The following is a 19,502-nucleotide window of genomic DNA, read 5'->3' as shown; positions in this document are numbered from 1 at the left end:
TAGATTTTACAAGCCGTTAATCTGGTGGGACCTAATAATTACGGTGTAGATTAACTCTAGGTTCAATATTTTTTTTTGGAACAAACTCCATGTAGAATCTTTTTTTTACACAAACTCCATGTATAATCTTTTTTTTGACAAACTCCACGTTCAATCTCAGGATAACTCCATGTTCAATTTATGACCCGCATGCCCAATCTTTTATTTTTTTTAGAAAAACTCCACGTTCAATCTATAAAAAAGTTCCCCACGTCTAGGGAGAACTCCACGTCCAATTTATGGCCCGCAAGATCCAACCTTTTTTTTCTTACAAACTCCATGTTAAATCTATGGAAAACTTCTCCACGTTCAATCAAGGGAGAACTACATGTTCAATTTACGGCCCGCGCGTCCAATCTATTTTATTCTCACATAACAAACTCCACGTTCAATCTATTGAGAACTTCTGATATTTTGGAGGTCCAACAGCCCAAGCGTGTTTGGATGGAAATCCTGGGACCGTGCCTATCCATGGCGGCGACAAAGACGGCGGCCAGATCTGGACTGCTCCCTGCTACGAGGAAGGAAGTGCCGCCGCTACGTCTCCGGGTGGTGGCTGCTTTCAGTCCAGAGGAAGAAGGAAGGGTCGCTGCGGTTGCTCCCGACGTCTTAGTTGAAAAGGCAAATAACCTACCCCCTCTCCAAATTTTCTTCTTCGAGTAATCACTTTTCCAATTTTTAGGATGCAATTGCTTCATGTACACAGCCTATTTTGTGCTTGATTAGTGAGAGTGCCTGGTAGCTTCATGTACCGTGACCTATTTTGCTTCTCCGTCGCGTGATTGTCGCCACTTCTTTCTCTAAATGCGAGGTCATTTATTCTTTAGAGGAAATAGTCAAACAGATGCGGTGTTGGGGCGGTGCCGATCAATGAGGAGCTACATTGTGAGACAAGCAGCACACACATGTCCTGCAAGTGGCCGGACCTAGGCGTATCGGTCGACAATGGTGAGATCGAACTGGTGTTATGGAACTCTGTCCAGCAAACAACGTCTTTTCTCTTCGCATGGCCTTTCCTCCGCGAGTCTGAATCTGAATTATTTCTTTCTATTTTACAATGCGTTGGAAGTGTTTGATGAATTGTTAAGTTTCCAATAGTTGAATTCATATAGAAGACTTTTCCTAACGAATTTGTTAAGTCTTTCATGTACTGTGTTTCAAAACTGCATTTGTATTCACTAAGGACATTCATATTTTCAACCAGCACTGGCGCTTTAGTTGTATGAGGTACGGTTTGCAACTAAACTGCATACTAATTGCACCTGGACAGTCGAAGTATAACACAATTTTAAGTTTCAAATTGTGTCTTTCTTCTAACTCTACCCTCTCATCTACAAATGAGTTATTTCACCATAAGTTTTTATGTTGTTCGCATTCCACCAGGAAGATGAAGTAGAACTCTACTTATCTTAATAATTTAGTGCAGTATGATATATAGTTCAGACCTAGCTATGAAAAATAGTTCATGTACTACTATTTCCGTAGTCATACTTCACTAAGAGGACACAAATCTATACTTTGCCAAATTGTAATAATCCTCATAAGCGTACAACACTATATGTCATCTTTGCATATTCATTATAATACGTCTTTAATAATTTATTTTTTTGTCGTTACCACAACTAGAGGTTGCTTAGCTTCTCTAACATACTATTTTCGATGTGATCAAACATTTCATGCCGTACATGCCATCTAATGTAACTTCATACAACATGTTTTGCTTCTTCAGCACCCATCTGCTCTTGCTGTTTGTGGAATGGAATTGTATTTGGTTCAAAATAAGAAATTATCACATGTGAGAAGAATAGTGCAGAGCAAATAAAATCACACTACCTTTTGCTTGATGGTTCACCGTTATAACTAAATATGACAAGGCAAAACTATACACATATTTGTTTTTGTTTTGTAAGTACAATTGTACGTGTTATATCTCACATTAATATATCTGTACATGGATTTCATTTATGGCTATATGTATTTGTAGTGATTGTAGAAGAAATCAAAAGCCTTGAGGTTGTGATGGTTTTAAATAATATTCATATATTTACATATTGTTAATTATAAATTTGAAAACATATCTGCAGGAGCAAAGTGGTAATAAGTTCTAACACTTATGAAAATTATTTGTTTATCGGCCAATACTTAACTTTTAGTATTGTATTTTAGGATCCAAATTTTCATATATTTCTATCAACGTCAAATCAGTAAGTTGTCAAGTTGTAGTTTGTCATAAATACTAAAGTGTAACAGCTATTTCTGTCAATTTGTGCATAGTACAATGTAATTCAAAGGTCACCAAGTTACGCTATATAATGTCGGTAATAAGGAACTTCATGAAAGACTATAGTCATTTTGTCCCATGGAAAGTACTTGATAACTTAATATGTCTCTATAATAAATGTTTGAATATATTTTCCTATATTCTTACGTAAAAACATTTGTAAAAAGGAACATACTTGAAGTGTAACTATTATCCATCTTTTTTAATGCTAGCCCGTGCAGACGCACGGGTTGACGACTAGTATTTTCTAATCTTTCTAATCTTCAAGCGCATTGCATCCATCTTGATCTTGTGATCATCGACGACATCCGCAACATGCAACTCCAATATCATCTTCTCCTCCTCAATTTTTTTTATTTTTTCCTTCAATAAATTGTTTTCTTCTTCAACTGAATTTAACCTCTCGACAATAGGGTCGGTTGGCATTTCCGATTCACATACATCCTACATAAATAAAATCTATGTCACGTTGGTCGGCATAATTTTCATAAACAATAAATGAACCAATAGTTATAAAGATAATATATATACCACATCCGAATCATAGACAGGACGAGGGCCGACCGGGGTGGATACCAAAACCATCGCACTATATAAGATGCAATAATAAAAGTAAGAAAATAATACAAGTATCTATGTAAACATACAAGTAAGAATATTTTTCCTTTCAGAAAGAAGATAAGGACAAGAAGCTCACCACGGTGCTCGACGCGGGTGATCGACGGCGGTGAAGACGGGGATGGGGCGTGACGGACCGCTAAATCTAGACATATATTAAGGAAAATGGAGCTTGGAGGCCGAGCTTGGAGAGGAGAAAGCTTAAGTAGTGTGGCTCGAGCATTCCATCGAACACCTTGTGTGCATAGGAGGTGAGCTAGAGCACTACCAAGCCCTCTCCCCCTCGGCCAGAAAAAAACAGAGCAGTGTGCTCTGCTCTTACGCGAGGGGGTATATATAGGCACCTCATTGGTCCCGGTTGGTGGCATGAACCGGGACTAAAGGGGAGCCTTTGGTCCCGGTTCAAGCCACCAACCGGGACCAATGGTGGTGGGCTAGGAGCGAGGCCCATTGGTCCCGGTTCGTCCCACCAACCGGGACCAAAAGGTCCAGATGAACCGGGACCAATGGCCCACGTGGCCCGGCCGGCCCCCTGTGCTCACGAACCGGGTCCAATGCCCCCATTGGTCCTGGTTCTGGACTGAACCGGGACTAATGGGCTGACACGGCCTGGACCAAAGCCCTGTTTTCTACTAGTGAGTGAGGATAGTCCTTTGTGGGCATAAGCCATGGTGGAATAAACAAGGTTGCTTCTTCGTGAACCCTTCGTGGGTGGAGCCCTCCGTAGACTCGCGTAGTCATTATCCTCCGTGGGTTGAAGTCTTCATCAACATGGATGTATGATAGCACCACCTATTGGAACCATGCCAAAAATCAATGTGTCTTCATTGCATTTGATTTATCTGATCCCTCCTTTGTAATTATTGCCATAATTCATTTTAGAGTTTTGTACACTCTAGCCCATTGCATAGAACTTGCAAGGTGGTTGTTCACGAGAGAACAATAGTTGTTTGATATTATGAATAGGATGTATGTTACAAATATTGATAATAAAATTCCATCCATGACATTAACCTAAATGTCGCAAGACTAAAAGAATGCCACATATGTGTGGCATCGCATTTTGTCACAATAGAGAAACCAGCATGGAGAAATTCCATAGTGATGCATATTGAAATCATCTGATAGTGAATCATCTCACACTTGCAACTTTCGTTCAAATAGTGAAGTAAACTAAAATACCATTCACCGTCCATAAAGAACGAGTAACAAAATAATTGGAACATGCATGCATGTTGATGTGTGTAGTTCAACAAGTGTTGTTGTAAGAAGTGGATTTATCTATCTTCAAGATTGACTTGGGTAGATATTTATATTTACTGAGACATAAATCTGGATATTTTGAAATGTTTCGAAAGGTTTTTCCATAACGAAGAAGAACTTATTGTAATAAAAAAATATGTTTCTACAATTCGATTGCAGAAATAATTTGAGTTACAAATTTAGCGAATGTTTGATGAGCTATCAAAAGAATTTTATAGCTTCCACTTCCCAGAATATTACTAAGAGTAGAATATTTTAAGTAGATGTAATCAAGCTACGTATGACATGGTGAGATCAAAGATGACATTGATTATTTTGCCAATATAATTTTCAATGTAATGCTTTAGAGATAGTGGCTTCTACATTGAAAAGAGCTCCATCAAATTTCTTGAAATAAGTGCTACTTTGTAGGTTATCCCAAATGATTAGGTATTCCTCTATCACTACGTCGTGGCAAAGTGTTTTGCCATAGAGTGTGGAATTGTTTTTTAAGAAAAAAATTTCTGCAAAAGAGTCAGCGGCGGGATAGTGCAAATCAACAAGATTACAGAATCTTCGTGATCAGGTCAAAGAAAAGAAACGTTGGAAGTAATTCTAGAATTTCCTATCATGACAGATACAAAAGCCTCTAGATGAGATATAAAGACTTCAGTCGAACTTGCAGCTGAACTATATAGGTTGGGCAAATTTCTACAGACCTCTGTGGTGTGCAGATGAAATATTGTTGAACAAACAATGAACCTATAATACACAAAGAAGCATTGATGGGCCCTAACTCTGGAAATTGGCTATATGCCAACATAATGTGAGATAATATCCATTCACGTAATTCAAGCCATAGTAATGGATCAATAAAGTGGGAAAGTTAAAAATATGTTATAATGATTGACTCGTTACAAATATTTTATGACAAGATCGGGGAGTTAACTATGACGAGATTGTCTCATCGTAGCAATACTTAAAGTTAGTTCGGGTTAAACTAGCAGTTACTAAATATTTCAATTATGAGATATAGTAGATGGATGCAAAAATGATTACCATGAGATGGAATAGAACCAAGGTTGTAACTTTGATACAATCCAAGGTAATTGTGTTGATCTAGAGGATGGTAGTGAGTGTGCAAACTTCAAGAGATAGTATAATGATCTGAAGCATGCATAGTGGAGTTGCAATCTTTGTACTCATGAAATGGTAAATTATTTGATTTCATTGAGGAAAGCGAAGATACTTGTATTAATAAGAAAGTAAGTGGGAGCATGATAATATTTCTAGGGACTTTTACATTTGTATCACTAACTCAAACCCACTACTCGGATTTACCCCTAATTTCGAAGCATGCTCAAATTTTCCCCTCTGTGGTTAAGTGACCTTACGGTCGAAGGGCTTTGGCCGTCTACTCGACGTTTTCTAGACAATTTACCCCTGCCTCCATGTGTCACTTACATGCAGGACTGATGACCCACAAGTATAGGGGATCAATTTTAGCCTTTTCAATAAGAGTGTCAAACCCAACGAGGAGCAAAAGGAAATGACAAGTGGTTTTCAGCAAAGTAATGTCTACAAGTGCTGACATTGTAAGTAACAGAGTAGTTTGGAGCAAGATAATTTGTAATGAGCAAGTAATGATAGTAGTAGAAAAGTGCAGCAAGGTAGCTATCCCAATCCTTTTGAGGCAAAGGACAGGCCAAAACGGTCTCTTATAATAAGCAAAGCATTCTTGAGGGCACACGGGAATTTCATCTAGTCACGTTCATCATGTTGATTCAATTCGTGTTCACTACTTTGATAATTTGATATGTGGGTGGACCGGTGCTTAGGTGTTGTTTTTACTTGAACAAACCTCCTACTTATAATTAACCCCCTCGCAAGCATCCGCAACTAGGAGAAAATCATTAATAATAAATTCTAACCATAGCATTAAACTTTTGGATCCAATCGGTCCCTTACGGAATAGCGCATAAACTAGGGTTTAAGCTTTTGTCACTCTCGCAACCCATCATCTAATAACTACTCCACAATGCATTCCCTTAGGCCCAAATATGGTGAAGTGTCATGTAGTCAACGTTCACATGACACCACTAAGGGAATCACTGTCAGGACCCCCATTCCAAGTCACATCGATCTAGCTGGTGACACCTCATATCACTTTGCGGCCAAACGCACGGTATTCCCACGGGTGTCGCCTTACCATGGCCCGGGACCGTTTGCGCCTTTTGTCTCACGTATATGATAGTGTCGCCAGCATCCATATGACAGAGAACCCGGGCCGACATGACTAGTCATGAACCCAAAGTGGCACTAACTTACGGGGACATGCATACATGAATCAACATCGAGCATGTCGGTCAGCAGCGTGCGAATCCGGGCTGTAGCACTGGGCTAACAGGACTCCGGGAACCCGGGCTGTAGCAGGCTAGGCAGGACTCCGGATGTCACCGCGTGACATTTCCCCGAAGGGACAGACACAGGAACGAAGTGAAACACATGCCGGCCAGTCAAGTGTTTCGGAGCAGTAGTGCAGGGCTAGCAGGACTCCGGTGAACCGGGCTGTAGCGGACTACTATGGCTCATGGAAGCACAAGACTACATTTCCCCATAAGAGAGGCTACCAAGCATAAACAACTAGGTTTTCGGATCCCACACATACCAAGCATTTCAATCATACACACAATATGCTCGATATGTGTAAATACAACATGGCATCACAACATAACTCTACAACTCAAGTAATTATTCATTAGGCTCCGAGGAGCGAGATATTACAAACATGGGTCTCATGACCCAACATACAGAGCATACAAGCAACAAGCACAAGCGGAAGGTTAACTTGTCTGAGTACAGACAACTACAAATGAAGAAGGCTGAGGAGCCTGACTATCTACAAGACCCTCCCAAGGGTACAAGATCGTAGCTGAGGTAACGAGCTAAACGTTGAAGTCCACACGGAACTACTAGCGAGACTGAAGTATCTCTGCAAAAACATAAATTAAGCAAATGTGAGTACAAATGTACCCAGCAAGACTTACATCAGAACTAACTACATATGCATCGGTATCAACAAAGGGGGTGGTGGAGTTTAACTACAACAAGCCAGCTTTGACTCAGTGGCTAACCTCAACTACGACTGCAAGTAACTCTTTTGAGGTGGCGCACACGAGTCCACAAATTCACCATACCAATACAACACTATGGATCCGCTCCCGTCTCCTTGCGAGAACGCCATCCATAGCATTCACGCTTATCTTGCGAGTTTAAGAGTATCCACTTTCACTTGTCTATGAACTATGCAAGGGGTCCAAGTTTCCATATCCGAGGAATCCGGCTATTCGAATAGATAATGATAACCCTGCAGGGGTGTACTGATTCACACACGCTCTCGCCACTTATCGCCCTGTACACGTCATGTACCTCGGCAACCTTCAAGCGGAAGCCGGGCGAGGGTGTCGGCCACGACCTGACTAACCACACAAGTCTCTCGTCTAGGTTTATCGCCTATTCAGGTTCCATCAGCAAGGAGATCCGGCCGGGGTGTCGCTCGCGGCCCCAAACGATGTGTGCAGGGTTCCCAAGCCCACGATCCGGGTGCCACTTGGTACACCGTGCCACTGTGCCTAGTCTGTCCAAAGCCCACTTGTACCGGGTGCCACTTGGTAGACTACTAACACTACCTACAAACACCAGAAACTAGTTGCAACTCCTGGGCAGAGATCGAGTTGATTAATAAGCCGAGAGGGGCCGATTTACCGGAACCCAATGTGTGGTATTAATTGTTCATGGATCACAATCACAGAACTCAGTTCCTGAGAACGGCTGCAATGAGACAACCCACCATGTACTCCTACATGGCGTCTCACCGCTACCTTTACCAAATCGTGTTCACACACTTAGCTCTCAACGGTAGGACATGTTCACCACATTCCAATTCATTCCCGATGAATCAGACCTGACTCAACTCTAAGCAGTAGCAGGCATGACAACAAGCATGAATGAGTAGGTACATCAGGGGTCAAACAATTCCTACTCATGCTAGTGGGTTTCATCTATTTACTGTGGCAATGACGGGTCATGCAGAGGAAAGGGGTTCAGCTACCGCACCATGTAACAGTTGAAACGTTGTTGTCCTAATGCAGTAACAGAGAGCAGGAGCGAGAGAGTGGGATTGTATCGGAATGACCAAGGGGGTTTTTCTTGCCTGACACTTTTGAAGATAATATAGTTCTTCATTGGTGTCATTGATCTCATCATCCGAACCACGTCTATTGAGTGGGGACAAACACCGGCAACAGAGAAGGAGAGCAAAATCAATGCAATGCAACAATATGATGTATGATCATGACATGGCAACATGCTGGTGTTTGGGCTAATGCAACAGAAAGTCAATTTAATTGAAGTGGAATTCAAAACTACATGAAATTCCAACTCCAAACCTATTATGAAATTCGCCCTAATCATGTTTCATCCTAAACAGTGAGGTTAACTTGCTCAAACATGCATGAAAATGGTACAGATGGATAGATTGGATTTTTTTGATCATTTTTCATATCTAAATCTTTGCATTTGGAGTTACGTTGATTTTCTATGAATTTTAGAAGTTTTGGGCAATTTCTGGAATTTCCTGGTTTATTTTAAATCCATAAAATCAATTACTGCATCAGCATTGCATTTGGGTGACGCCAGCAGGGTCAACAGGCCAGTCCAGGTCAAACCTGACCAGTGGGGCCCACTGGTCAGCGTCACGGTGCTAGTTAGGGTCACTGACATGTGGACCCAGTCAATGGCCACGTCAGCATGGTTAATGCTGACGCGTGGGGCCACTGTAATTAGTTAATACTAAGCAGAAACTAATCTAAGTTTAATTAGTTAGTGGGGCCCTGCTGTCGGCGAGCCAGTGGGTTAGTTAGTGGGTCATTAGCCACTAATGACGTTGCCACGTCAGCACGCCGGAGTTGAATGCCAGCAAGCACGCGAACGCGGCAGCAACGCTCGGGAATGCGCTACGGACGGCGGCTGGACGCGCGAAGACCACCAGAGGGTAGCCCGTGCTCTCCCGCATCCAGAGGAGCAGGTGGGTGGCTGCGGGGGCACCGGAGCTCGCCGGAACGGAGCTCGCGGCGGTGGCCGGAGTACGGTGAAGATGGACAGAGCGCTACGGTGCACGGGAGGAAGAGTGGGTAGGTGCTCTGGGTTCCTGGGAACGTGCTAAGGACGACAGCGTACTCGGATGCGACATGTGTGGGCTCTAGCCACAGCGACCTCGTGGCCGGCGGCGATGAGCTCTCGGGCTCGACGGAGCCCGCGGTTAGAGGAAGAAATCGGCATCAGGAAGAGAGAGGTTCGGTGCGGAGGCTGACAGCGAGTCCAACGAGTGCGAGGGCGAGGTCGGGGACGCCCGGTAGCTCCCGAATCGACGGCGAGGATCCACAGTGGCCGGTGATGGAAACGGTGATGCTGGCGACGTTGTGGTGCGTCCTTCGTTCCAAGGCTCGGTGGAGAGGATGAGGAAGACGACCCGGAGCTCTTGGACACACTGGATGGGCGAGGGAGGGTCGATGGCTGCGGCGAATGGTGTCAGTGGCGACGATCTTCGCTCGGTGGTGCTCGGGGGAGAGGGGCAGACGAGGGAGAGACACGGGAGGGAGTGAGAGGGCGCCAAGGGGTCGCGTGGCATCCTCGGGGCGATGGGAGACAGCCAGGGAGGCAGGAGGTGGCCGGCGCGTGCCGGCGCGTGGCGAGCACACGCCCATGTCCTACTGTCTCGAGGAGGTAGACGACAGGGACGGCGCTAGTGGGCTAGGCCGACTGCTACAGTGGATGGCTGAGCTCTCTGGTGGGCTGCACAGGTGAGACCAAGTAAGTTTCTCTCTTTTCCTATTTCTTTCTGTTTTCTATTTTCTGTAACTTCAGGGCTTTATTAAAAATGCTAGGGCATTTCCAAAAATCATGAAACTAATCATGGCTACTGTTTAAAATGTATCCAACAGTAAACATTTTACTTTATGATTATTTGAGCATTTAAAATATTTTATAGTATTTAAATACCCAAATGCAAATACTATATGACTTAATTCAGTGACCCTCTGTTGTTCTAGAAAAGTGTGCACCATTTTTGTCAGAGGTTCTAGACCAAGACAAAGATGATGAACATTTTAGAAGGGCATTTCAGATTCATTGAAAAAGTATTTTAGTAACCCTAGTTGGTTTGAGTGGTGCTGGGGGATTCTGTCATCCCCATTTCAAGTTTCTGAGAAAATTAAACATGATGATATGATGATCATGCAAGGACAAGCAAAGGCTAAGCTAGGGCTGTGACAACTCGCCCCCACTAAACAAGAATCTCGTCCCGAGATTCAAGCGTAGGGTAAGATGAAGGGGGAACACAAACTAACATAATCTTCATGATCCAGGTTGCACTTCATAAAGGCGTTGATTCAATCACCATCTTTGTCTCGTCGTCTTGCTCTGAGAACTCCAGCCAACATGACAACGAGAGGAAAAGGAAACTCTGGAAGGATCGATCTTCTCGAGGATCGACCAAGTCAGGATCAACTCACGGAATGAGACATAGCAACATCTCTCGAGCTGAGACACAAAGCACACATCTAGAGGGATGGAGTAGAACAGATGACGAGGGTTCACTAGGTAGACAACGGTTCCACACCTAAGAGGGTGGTGAACGGTGGTCAAAGAAGCAAGGATTTGAGTTGCCATGATACCATAACGAGACACCCTAGAGAAGGATGACTCGTAGAGTTATCCCTTAAGTGGCAAAAAGAATTACTTTTGATTCAAAGATCAATAAAATCCTCTATACCAGCCTAGGGCAAATCTCGAGCAATCGTTTGAGGGAGTTCAAAAGAATGCCATACCCTGACTAGAACGGATGATGTGGACTACCTTGTTGAAGACAGCGCAATGAATGATTTTTTTGCTTATCATCGGAAATGGATGGGACCCATGGTAGGACCACTTTTGAAGATGATCCCGAATAGCAATTACTAAGAAGGGTAGCCCATAGTGGAATGGCACAAAGACGGTGCAAGCTGGGAACAAAATGCAATGTTGGGCATGATGCAATCATCATGTCTGCCTGAGATTTAGATCTGGTTGGTAATAGAATATTTCAGACAGCATGTCTGGAAAAGGAGGGTTGCAACACAAGTTGACGACATGACGTTGCGAGATTCTCAGGAAATGAACTATGGTAGTAAGCTCCAAAACATGAGCTGGTTCTTCTACACACATATGAACACGTTGTCCTAGACAAGCATGACCACATAGTAGTCTTATAATAAAAGACTTCTAAAGTTCCGGTGAGGAACCATCATCGAGGATATCGAAGTCCTTACACAAGTCCGGATTAGCTCTTAGGAAGGAACTTCTTCTCCTTGAAAAAATCAATCAGTGGCTTGGTGTGCTAGGGAATAGATATGGAGTGGAGGTAATTAGTCTTCCAAACCATAGAATACTTCGCACGTATGCATGACTAATTTGGGATGATTCGAGAGGAAACAAAAAAAACCTTTCTCAAATTCATGGCAGCAACTTACACCTAATGCACATGAACTTAGAGAAAGTCACTTCTTTCACCAAAACATATACCTTGTGAGTGGAACACGAAGGCAATGCTTACAAAGTTTCCAGCACTAGCTCAACATTCAACATGAATCATGGGGGAGACAAAATGCCGCTGATGGGCTCAACAACAACTCATAGGTATTTCCATATCACTGGAATTCCACCATTATGTGAACAATGTGATATATTGGTCAGACCAAAGGATGTAATGGTGTATGCCCAAGGGATCAACCATGAGTAAGACAACATTATGAACATCGTTGGTTCTGATTTGATTTGATGATAGCCCATACTAAAATCAAAGTTTTGATACGACAATAGGTCCAACAACTGATCACGAGGACCAATCAATTAAGGTGTCATCTTTCTTCAACACACACACACACAAAGATATCCCTTCACATGAACTAGGTCAGACAAGCTTTTATCTTCCAACTCTCCAATTTATTGTTCAGCTTGACCAACTAGCTCAGGGTATCCAACACAGATTCTTGGAGAATGGGTGGTTTAGAGGAAAACCAACATGATCATGAGCTCAACATAGCGATTAGGTGACAACCTGGTAACACTTCCGACAAGATATTCGGAAAATCACGAACCACCGATATGTTACTAGGCTCGAGAACAATCTTGCTTTTCAAAGCAAGACGATATGATCAAATAAGAAAGGATTGACACTATCCTAACTCATTGATCGAAAAGTGCACCGGAAATAAGGACTAGGTAGCACGATCAATCTTAGGATGATGATTTAATAACCAACACGCTAAGAATAAGAATATTGTCCATTTACTACCAAGCAACGAGTTGCTCGGAGTATTGTTTTCACACATCACAATTCACTTGTTGGCATTCTGATTAGAACAACACGGGGACCGAGGAATGAATGATGATGGTGAGAAGTATCACTACATCAAGAATTCATAAGAGATGGTGCAGTTCCTATGATATTCTTGACATAAATAGGGTAGTACTCCAAGGTAGAACACAACAAAAGCTGGTTTGGCATTTTGGTCTGCGGAATACAACTGCTTTGACCCAACCCTAGAAATGGATGAGGTACTGGAGTTTGTTTCTCCTAGTCATTCTGAAATAGAACGGCTCGACGGACCACGAGAATAATAAGCATCGATAACATGAATGCACAACTACTCCCGACTATCAATTGATAGACGAGGGTCGGAAAACAACTAAAGAGGGACAACTCAAAGCAACATATAACTTGCTGAGTTGTGGATGCATAGATTAGTATGTCGAATCAAGTTCAACAGGTTTCTTCCGGATAACCCATGCAGAAAGGTAGGATTGGCAGATTCACAATGTAAAATGGAGAACTCCTCAAGAGCACTCTGGTTGTGATCTTTTGGTTCAAAAGAACTTCTGCCATAAGCAGTTCATGGTATTTGGAAGAAGGAAATACCACAGACCTCGAGGGCTATCGCAAAGGTTACTAATATCTTAAGGGAACTAGCAAATACTAACAACATGAAGTAGGGTGAATCTCGGGTTCAAAACCCAGGAGTAGAATACCTACTAACTAAATAACGTCACGAGATGCTTTCAAGAATGGTGGCCAGAATCATCACACTGGGAACACCAAACATGGCTAGATTACTAACTCTAAGATACCCTAGTGTCATAATAACAACTCCAACATATATGTCGAGGCAATAGAGTACCTCAACACACCGATTAGTGTGCTTAATCTGGCCCAAAAATACAACGGGAACATGGAGGAAAGATTTGCAAGTGCATCAGACTATTTAGAAACCTGAGATGACTCGGACAACATAACGGCTGTAAATGCTCAAAATGATTTGAGACATCCTGCAAAAATGGTGGCATAACCACTCAACATCACAACATAAAGGTTCTGAGGCCAGCTATGAACATATGGAAGTAGTAGGAACTGAACCGAGGCTTGAACTCAACAATCCTAGGCAACTACGGTATGGTAACACGTCATCCTGAGAGATAGAAGAGAAGCCTAGTTCTTAATCCCCGTAGAAAGGAAGATGATGACTCAGATCAGAAGGTCATGAGGATAAGGAATAAAAAGAGCCTTATGTTCCCTACCACAATCAATTCCCCTACATAACTAAAGCATTTCTAGACTCAACTTTGACCAGTTTGGCTTGGTAATCCTACAGGCAGTCAGCTCTGATACCAAAGCTGTCAGGACCCCGATTCCAAGTCACATCGATCTAGCCGGTATTCCCATGGGTGTCGCCTTACCATGGCCTGGGACCGTTTGCGCCTTTTGGCTCACGTATATGATAGTGTCTCTAGCATCCATATGACAGAGAACCTGGGCCGACATGACTAGTCGTGAACCCAAAGTGGCACTAACTTACGGGGACAGGCATACATGAATCAACATCGAGCATGTCGGTCAGCAGCGTGCGAATCTGGGCTGTAGCACTGGGCTAACAGGACTCCGGGAACCCAGGCTGTAGCAGCCTAGGCAGGACTCCGGATGTCACCGCGTGACATTTTCCCGAAGGGGCAGAAACAGGAATGAAGTGAAACACATTCCGGCCAGTCAAGTGTTCCGGAGCAGTAGTGCGGGGCTAGCAGGACTCCGGTGAACCGGGCTGTAGCGGACTACTATGGTTCATGGAAGCACAAGACTACATTTCCCCATAAGAGAGGCTACCATGGATAAACAACTAGGTTGTCGGATCCCACACATACCAAGCATTTCAATCATACACACAATATGCTCGATATGTGTAAATACAACATGGCATCACAACATAACTCTACGACTCAAGTATTTATTCATTAGGCTCCGAGGAGTGAGATATTACAAACATGGGTCTCATGACCCAACATATAGAGCATACAAGCAACAAGCACAAGTGGAAGCTTAACTTGTCTGAGTACAGACAACTACAAATGAAGAAGGCCGAAGAGCCTAACTATCTACAAGACCCTCCCAAGGGTACAAGATCGTAGCTGAGGTAACGAGCTAAACGCCGAAGTCCACATGGAACTACTAGTGAGACTGAAGTCTCTCTGCAAAAACATAAATTAAGCAAATGTGAGTACAAATGTACCCAGCAAGACTTACATCAGAACTAACTACATATACATCGGTATCAACAAAGGGGGTGGAGGAGTTTAACTGTAGCAAGCCAGCTTTGACTCAGTGGCTAACCTGAACTACGACTGCAAGTAACTCTTTTGAGGTGGCGCACACGAGTCCACAAATTCCCCATACCAATACACCACTATGGATCCGCTCCCGTCTCCCTACGAGAACGCCATCCATAGCACTCTCGCTTATCTTGCGAGTTTTAGAGTATCCACTTTCACTTGTCTATGAACTATGCAAGGGGTCCAAGTTTCCATATCCGAGGAATCCGGCTATTCGAATAGATAATGATAACCCTACAGGGGTGTACTTCTTCACACACGCTCTCGCCACTTATCGCCCTGTACACGTCATGTACCTCGGCAACCTTCAAGCGAAAACCGGGCGAGGGTGTCGGCCACGACCTGACTAACCACACAAGTCTCTCGTCCAGGTTTATCGCCTATTCGGGTTCCATCCGCAAGGAGATCCGACTGGGGTGTTGCTCACGGCCCCAAACGATGTGTGCAGGGTTCCCAAGCCCACCATCCGGGTGCCACTTGGTACACCGTGCCACTGTGCCTAGTCTATCCCAAGCCCACTTGTATTGGGTGCCACTTGGTAGACTACTAACACTACCTACAAACTCCAGAAACTAGTAGCAACTCCTGGACAGAGATCGAGTTGATTAATAAGCCGAGAGGGGCCGAGTTACCGGAACCCAATGTGTGGTAGTAACTGTTCATGGATCACAAACAAAGAACTCAATTCCTGAGAACAGCTGCAATGAGACAACCCACCATGTAGTCCTACATGGCCTCTCACCGCTACCTTTACCAAATCGTGTCCACACACTTAGCTCTCAACGGTAGGACATGTTCACCACGTTCCAATTCATTCCCGATGAATCAGACCTGACTCAACTCTAAGCAGTAGCAGGCATGACAGCAAGCATGAACGAGTAGGCACATCAGGGCTCAAACAATTCCTACTCATGCTAGTGGGTTTCATCTATTTACTGTGGCAATGAAAGGTCATGCAGAGGAAAGGGGTTCAGCTACCGCAGCATATAACAGTTGAAACGTTGTTGTCCTAATGTAGTAAAAGAGAGCAGGAGCGAGATAGTGGGATTGTATCGGAATGACCAAGGGGGTTTTGCTTGCCTGGCACTTCTGAAGATAATATAGTTCTTCATCGGTGTCATCGATCTCATCATCGGAACCACGTCTATCGAGAGGGGACAAACACCAGCAACAGAGAAGGAGAGCACAATCAATGCAATGCAACAATATGATGTATGATCATGACATGGCAACATGCTGGTGTTTGGGCTAATGAAATAGAAAGTCATTTTAATTGAACTAGAATTCAAAACTACATAAAATTCCAACTCCAAACCTATTATGAAATTTGCCCTAATCATGTTTCATCCTAAACAGTGAGGTTAACTTGCTCAAACATGCATGAAAATGGTATAGATGGATAGATTGGAATTTTCTGATCATTTTTCATATATAAATCTTTGCATTTGGAGTTACGGTTGATTTTCTATGAATTTTAGAAGTTTTGGGCAATTTCTGGAATTTCCTGATTTATTTTAAATCCAGAAAATCAATTACTGCATCAGCATTGTGTCTGGGTGACGTCGGGAGGGTCAACAGGCTGGTCCAGGTCAAACCTGACTAGTGGGGCCCATTGGTCAGTGTCACGGTGCTAGTTAGGGTCACTGACATGTGGACCCAGTCAATGGCCACGTCAGCATGGTCAATGCTGACGTGTGGGGCCACTCTGATTAGTTAATACTAAGCAGAAACTAATCTAAGTTTAATTAGTTAGTGGGGCCCTGCTGTCAGCGAGCCAGTGGGTTAGTCAGTGGGTCATTAGCCACTAATGGCATTGCCACGTCAGCATGCCGGAGTTGAACGCCAGCGAGCACGCGAACGCGGCAGGGACGCTCGAGAACGCGCTACGGATAGCGGCTGGACGCGCCAAGACCACCAGAGGGTAGCCCGCGCTCTCCCGCATCCAGAGGAGCAACTGGGTGGCTGCGGGGGCACCGGAGCTCGCCAGAACGAAGCTCGCGGTGGTGGCCGAAGTTCGGTGAAGATGGACAGAGCGCTACGGTGCACGGGAGGAAGAGTGGGTTGGTGCTCTGGGTTCCTGGGAACGCGCTGAGGACGACAGCGTGCTCGGACGCGATGTGTGTGGGCTCTAGCCATGGCAACCTCGTGGCCGGCGGCGATGAGCTCTCGGGCTCGATGGAGCCCGCGGTTAGAGGAAGAAATCGGCATCGGGAAAAGGAGGTTCGGTGCGGAGGCTGACAGTGAGTCCAACGAGCGCGAGGGCGAGGTCAGGGATGCCCGGTAGCTCCCGAATCAACGGCGAGGATCCACAGTGGCCGGCGATGGAAACGGTGATGCTGGCGACGTTGTGGTGCATCCTTCGTTCCAAGGCTCGGTGGAGAGGATGAGGAAGACAACCCGGAGCTCTTGGATACACTGGATGGGCGAGGGAGGGTCGGGGGCCGCGGCGAACGATGTCGGTGGCGACGAGCTCCGCTCGGTGGTGCTCGGGGGAGAGGGCAGATAAGGGAGAGACACGGGAGGGAGTGAGAGGGCGCCAAGGGGTCGCATGGCATCCTCAGGGCGATGGGGAGACATGCAGGGAGGCAGGAGGTGGCCGGCGCGTGCCGGCGTGTGGCAAGCACATGCCCCTGTCCTACTGTCTTGAGGAGGTGGACGACAGGGAGGGTGCTGGTTGGCTGGGCCGACTGCTACAGCGGATGGCTGAGCTCTCTGGTGGGCTGCACAGGTGAGACCAGGTAAGTTTCTCTCTTTTCCTATTTCTTTCTGTTTTCTATCTTCTGTAACTTCAGGGCTTTATTAAAAATGCCAGGGCATTTCCAAAACTCATGAAACTAATCATGGCTACTGTTTAAAATGTATCCAATAGTAAACATTTTAGTTTATGATTATTTGAGCATTTAAAATACTTTATAATATTTAAATGCCCAAATGCAAATACTATATGATTTAATTCAGTGACCCTCTATTGTCCTAGAAAAGTGTGCACCATTTTTGTCAGAGGATCTAGACCAAGACAAAGATGATGAACATTTTAGAAGGGCATTTCAGATTCATTGAAAAAGTATTTTAGTAACCCTAGTTGGTTTGAGTGGTGCTGGGGGTTTCTGTCATCCCCATTTCAAGTTTCTGAGAAATTTAAACATGATGATATGATGATCATGCAAGGACAAGCAAAGGCTAAGCTAGGACTGTGACAATCACAACATACATACTATCAAAATATCGAACACATATCAAGTTCACATAATTACTTGCAACATGATTTCTCCCGTGACCTCAAGAACAAAAGTAACTACTCAAAAGTGATAAAAATGCTCAAGATCAGAGGGGTATTAAATAGCATAATGGATCTGCACATATAATCTTCCACCAAATAAACCAATAGTAATCAACTACAAGATGTAATCAACACTACTAGTCACCCACAATCACCAATCTATAGTTCCGGTACAAAGATTGAACACAAGAGATGAACTAGGGTTTGAGACGAGATGGTGTTGATGGAGATTGCCCTCCCCAAGATGGGAGAGTTGTTGGTGATGATGATGAAAATGATTTCCCCCTCCAAGGGGGAAGTTCCCCCAGCGGAATCGCTCCGCCAGAGGGCAAAAGTGCTCCTGCCCAAGTTCTGCCTCGAGAAGGTGGCGCTCCGTCTTGAAAGTCCATCCCTTATTTTTTCTAGGTCAAAATCACTTACATACCATAAGATGGGCACCGGAGTTGGGCCGAGGGGAGCACAACCCACCAGGGCGCGCCTGGGCTCCCTGGCGTGCCCAGGTGGGTTGTGCCCACCTGGTGGGCACCCTCTGGTACTTATTGGCTCAAATATTCCTCATATATTCCATAAAAAATCCTCATAAATTTTATGGATGCACAATTAGTATCTCTAATTAGTGCGGAGTTTTTGGGTAGCAAAGATGGGGGGCAAGAGCCACAAGTTGAAGGATCTATGACAATATAACTTCTATGCGAATATGAACAAACATAAATCATTACGTTGTCTTCCTTGTCCAACGTCAACAATTTTGGCATATAATATTTTCATGGGGGCTCACAATCACGAAAGATTTCCAGGATAGTGTATTTATATGTAAATCTTCTCTTCCCTTATTAATTCTTTCATGAGTTGCATCATTGACCTATGCTATGTTTGTCAATATCTAATAAAACTGTCTACTTGTACTCTTCCTTTTGTGGTGTCATCACCTACCATAAGATTAGCATATGATCTTTTTCATTTATTTCCTTTCTTTTTATTGGAACATGAAAGTAGAGAAAGAAAAAATTCAAACTAAACTTTATTATATATCTCGAACACGATTACAAGGATAGATCACTAACAAACTCTCAAAAAGAAAGGATCGAACTAAACTTTTATTCATCTGAAGCAAAAGATAACTATGGATCGAACTAAAATATGTAAAGGCAAAAGATAGTGGGGTGATACGATACGAACACCTCCCCCAAGCTTGGCGAAAGCTAAGGGGAGTGCCCATACCCGATAATCAGTTTTCTTTTGGTGATGAAGAAGATGGTGGTGGTGGAGCAGAGGGTTTTTCCATCT

Source organism: Triticum dicoccoides, chromosome 2A (assembly GCF_002162155.2).
Source record: "Triticum dicoccoides isolate Atlit2015 ecotype Zavitan chromosome 2A, WEW_v2.0, whole genome shotgun sequence".
Lineage (NCBI taxonomy): Eukaryota > Viridiplantae > Streptophyta > Magnoliopsida > Poales > Poaceae > Triticum > Triticum dicoccoides.
Note: the sequence above shows the minus strand (reverse complement) of the source record.